Source organism: Myzus persicae, unplaced genomic scaffold (assembly GCF_001856785.1).
Source record: "Myzus persicae strain clone G006 unplaced genomic scaffold, MPER_G0061.0, whole genome shotgun sequence".
In the NCBI taxonomy this organism is placed as follows: Eukaryota; Metazoa; Arthropoda; class Insecta; order Hemiptera; family Aphididae; genus Myzus; species Myzus persicae.
Window position 1 is genome coordinate 1 of NW_019101792.1, and position 5,301 is coordinate 5,301.

The window sequence follows — 5,301 nt, forward strand, 5'->3', positions numbered from 1 at the left end:
AAATTTATTAACTCTTTAGTTTAATTTTTTTTTTTTTCAAAAATCTATTATTACCTAACAAGCAATGTACCTTTATAAATATTTTTATGAACGTATTTTTAATAGCTTCACAGTGTCACCAATAAATCGATTTAGTAAAGATCTAATTTAGTTACTAGTGAGTACTATCAAACTATAATATTTCTGATTTAATTAATGTAAGTACTTACATCCTAAGTAAAGGAAAAAATTCAATTTAATTGGTAACAATTTTTTGTTCACATTTATATTGAACATCTTTAAAATGTAATTTAAACTTAATAGAACAACTATTAATCATGATAAAAATATTTTGATAGCTAAATATATTTACAGCACTTTTAATAAAAATGTTGTGTTCATCATCGCGACTATGTTTGGAATGAAACAAAAAATAATTTATCGAATAATTTATATTCAGTAGAATGCGTTGGTCCACATTCATACTTAAACATGGTATAAAAAGAAGGCAAGTAATGAAATCGGTGGAGAACGAGAAATATCATGATTGAAAAAATTATCAAGTGGGTACACATTTTTTATTCTTAAAATACATTTGTTTATCGATTTGGTTTTAAGATGTGCTTTAAAGCGTTTTTATATTCATTACCTAATAATTAAAGAACCTATTGGGGTAATAAAACTTAATGTTGACGATCGAAAGTGTAATAATTGTTTATAGTTTAAGCTTAACATTAATCCCATATTATTAATATTGGTTGGTTTTTATGATTCTAAAATCTAAAGTAATTCTCCAATATTCAGAAATAGCAAACTGATATTGGTATAATCTTTTGCAGTGAATCTAGGTTTATTCGCATTGTAAAACTTAGGGAAGTTTCCATTATACCTATAAGGATAGTATTCCTCTCTGATACATTGTTCCTTTCGTTTATGAATGATCTTCATTCTTCACCAGTCAACAGGTAGGAGAAAATTGGAACAAATACTTTTATACTTAGTTGTCTAAAGCCTAGCACTGAATATTTATTTTATTTCACTATAAATATTTTGTTCGTTTAGCAAACACTATAAGTTGGTAACGTTAAATTCAATTTTCTTGAATACAAATTTTCAATTTTATAAATTATCAAATTATCAACTCAATCATTTTAAAACAGGACATCCACATCATTCCACTTACAATAGAATATGTTTGCTTCAAAGTCAAACTAATATTAAACATTTTTCATCTATAATTATTATATTTCCTATTTCGTTGTATTGTTTAATTTATATTTTATCGTACTACTAAAATATTTGAATTTTATATCACGCATATATCTGAAAAATGGTAAAGTTGATGATAATTTTTAATTGAGTTAAATTAAAATGATAGAAAATAATTTAAAAAGTCAAAAGTTAATTAATAGTTATTCAATTTTTTTTTACTTAGTTAAATTAAAAGTTATTAGGAAACTTGCATGGTTAACTTAAGTTAAGTTATTTATTTTTTACATGACAAAACAGCTTTTAATATGGTTTGAAATAATGAAAAGTAAATTTGTATGCAATATGCAATATGCATCATCAACATTTTTATTATATTTAATATTGACTAAATCTCCACATATAAACGAAAGTGTACTTTAGCAATAATCAACGCAGATCCGAACCTACTTTGGAGTTATCGAATTTCAATTTTGAGGATAAATGAATATTATAATGTCAAGTTCCATTAAGAAAGAATTTTTCAAAGTTTTGATTTTTAAGGGTTGAAATAGGCAAAAATAAATTGTTCACGTATAAATTGTATATCTAAATACATACTTTGTAGCATAGTGACATGCAACCATAACTTTTGTCCGTCTAACTATGTGTTAGGTTAGATATGAATGGTTCCGAGAATTAAAATTCTACAATATATATTGATCTATGTATTTAAAAATAAATCCCTATTTTCCCCTTAGTCGAGGCATCACGGTTATCGCTTATCATTTGAAAAAGATCCATCTATCTTCTATCTATGATACAAAACAGTTTTATTTATATTTTCTTAGTTCTCATTTCACAGTGAAATCAATCGGAAGGTTAATAAACAATTTTACAGTGCGTTTTTTGACGAGTGTTTGTTCATCATGGTTAGTTTAAGCAATCACTCTCAAGATCTTAAACAAAATTAAGTCACCCGTGGGCTGCCGTGCCATACAATATGTGTATAGGTATAAAATTTGCACTTTTATTTCAATTAAAAACTAATTTTCCTCTCAACTCTCTTAATTTTTTTAGTAGAACATGGTATTTTTAAAACATTTTTTTGTTTTTTGTTGTCATTGGTTAATCGGGCAGATCAGGTTTAAGAATGTATCAAATCGAATTGTAGTACATTGCCTACCAAGGTGGCAGTCGGCTGAGTTACACTTATAGCCGTTCATCGGCATGTGCACAATCAAAATAGTTAATAAAATAAGAATTAAACATATTATCCATGTACAGTATATAGCGGGGTCCGCAATCCGCCGAAGGTAGCTCGATAGCCTATCTGATAATATACGGATCACATTATCACAATCTAGTCTCATACAGAGTTGGGCTTTTTAAAGAGCAACAAAGTGCAAGGGATCATCTAGAAAAGATATAATATAATGATATAATAGATATTTGTTTCGACACGATACTACGACAGTTAATTTGTCTAATGGCGATCGTACGTAGCAACGGCTGCAACTGATATATTTATGGCATAGAAATACTTGCCGCAATTATAAACTACAAGCTAACCCAACATTTTTATGAAGTTAAGAGTTGTACGGAAAGCACTGAATAGCTGAAATCGAAATTTATCGAAACATAATAATACTTTTCTCATCGATATGCGATAGACGTGTTCAACTATACAAATTATAATTATATAGCTCCATAGAATCACTTTTTAATAACAATATGTGCATATCATCATTAGAATCATTTGTAAATATTATTCATATTTATTATTTTTGTTTTATATATGATTCAGTTACTACTACTATTTAGCATTTGATAGCATTCAGTAAAATAATTTTATTTCTCCTTTAAATCACAACAATGAATGTTGATTTAAGAATTTCATTTTGAGAAAACAAAAACTACGCACGGGCGAAGCCGGATAATTCAGCTAATTAGACAAAAAAAAATTAATTATTTATTTGTTTTAATGCAGTTATATGTACTTAACGAATTATTTTTCAATTGAACTGATAAAATCTAAGACATCTATGTACATATATAGGAAACCGACAATATTGACTCATCAACGCCCAGACCAAACCGCTGGGTCTAGAGACTTGACATTTTCTACAAGGGTTCCTTCAGCAATGTAGGGCGCACTAAGAAAGTATTTTTTTTTTAAATTTGACATCGAAAGGTGGTAAAATTTGGGTTTTTATATAGCTATATAATACACGGGCAACGCCGTGACGGGACAGCTAGTTATTTATAAATTAAGGTAACTTGGATTTGACTAAAAGTAACTAGTTATAAATATTTATTAAGTTTGTATTTATACAAATCAGTTAAGTCTTAAATTAAATATTAAGTTAATCAAAATTAAATTAAAAAATGTTAGGTTAAAAAGCTAAAATTAACTTAACTTTAACTTGTTTATGCCCAGGCTCTCACTTTATAAACACTACCTAGTCAAAACATCAGTATTAAATATATTTTTTGTCCCATGTTTTAAAATCATATCTTATTAGACTATTATTTTTTTTTGTAATACAATGTACAAAATATACTACAGTATATAATGCATGCAACTAAGGCATGAAAAGTAAAAATAAAAAAATATTTAAAAAATGGGGTAATGCGACTATAATTAACTAAAACGTAAAATCGACTCCAACTACTGGTTGACCTTTAGAAGTTGTTTTGATATAACTATTTTTCAAAAAACGATTTATCATTTGATTGACTATGAATTGTAAGATACACGTGATCAGAACAAGCACACTTAATATTTTGAAGGTCGCAATGCTCCTGATAACTTTGAACATGTAGCTATCAACGAAGCTTAAAATGGGCGTTCCTAAAACGAAACGATTTCGTGTCAATTCAATAATCTAACAGTCGTACAAATTATATGATACTATCCAATTCTGGGCAAGTTAACGATCATTTTTAGTTGAAAAGGTAAATTCTTTAAAATAGATATGGATGTATCAATGTGGTGGTCATGATCTTTTTTTTGTTATAGGTATAATCATGGCTGATAGCATGTATGTGGTTCTTCAGTTTTGTTTTCAATAAATAACATTCACCACTAAAGATTGAATTCGTCTTTCTTCAAAATGATAACACTGAAATTGAATATTCGTCGACAATAATAAATAAACTAATTCCTGAATACTTGCTGCAATTCACCTTCCGGCTTCCAGTTTCTATTCAACTAACGACAAGAGTAAAACTCGATGTCCTTTCATTAGAAAAGAATATAAAATCAAGACAAAAACAAATAATTTTAAGTTTTTAAATGTTGTTATTGATAGTTGTATAATTTTCTAACATTATTTTTGTTTCATCCCCAAATTGTTGTAAATATTGATTGCTATCTTTAGGTTTTGCGCTTCACCAATATGTACCAATGATAGTTACTGCATTTGGAATTTACTACTCTTGGATAAATGTCAACCATCAATTTACTCCAATAACAGCTTCATTCGTGTCTATTCCTCTTAAAGATGAATTTTCCGAAACTCTTTGTAAGCCCTCAGCTAAATTAAAATGGTAATATTCACCAGAATCTATCACGATAACCTCTTAACATTTTGTGTTCACATGTAATCTTTTGTTGTAGTTGATAAATGAAAAATACAAGCTCGAAGAATGTTCAGTAAATCATTCAAACTATTTTGGAAAATACTGCATGTTAATCCTCACTTCCTGGTAATATTTCTATGGATTCATTAAAACAGTTAATGTGCATAACAATTGGAATATTAAGAAACGCAAGGTTTAACGTAAGTTTATTATAGCAGTTCAAAAATAATAAAGATAAACAGGCACTATTATTTTTTATGTGCATTTTAAGTTCACATTATTACAAAATCCAGAAAATCCAGAAAATTAGCATATTACTTTTCAGCTTGAAATTCATATGTATATTCGATTTAACTAACATTAGAAATTTTTGTAAAAGTTCCCAACAGCTTTATTATCTTTTACAAAAAAAAAATTCACGTTGAAGTAACATTAATTTTTACAATCGTATGATATTCAACTTTTTACAATATTTCATATTCAGTGGTTTTTAACATAACAAACTTGTAAATCAATGAAATATTCACAAAACAATAATTCTTTATTTTT

General features: G+C 27.4%; 1 long non-coding RNA gene across 2 annotated transcripts; it reads left to right on the forward strand.

The window, feature by feature from the left end:
- The first annotated feature begins 44 nt into the window (after window positions 1–44).
- On the forward strand, window positions 45–5,003 carry LOC111030427. 2 transcript variants are annotated; one of them, XR_002604105.1, is made up of 6 exons: window positions 45–197; window positions 355–542; window positions 3,961–4,125; window positions 4,190–4,467; window positions 4,551–4,719; window positions 4,790–5,003. It is a non-coding gene; the product is annotated as an uncharacterized LOC111030427 (long non-coding RNA). The 2 variants fall into 2 exon arrangements; XR_002604106.1 differs by having other exon boundaries at window positions 4,190–4,393.
- Window positions 5,004–5,301: the final 298 nt, after the last annotated feature.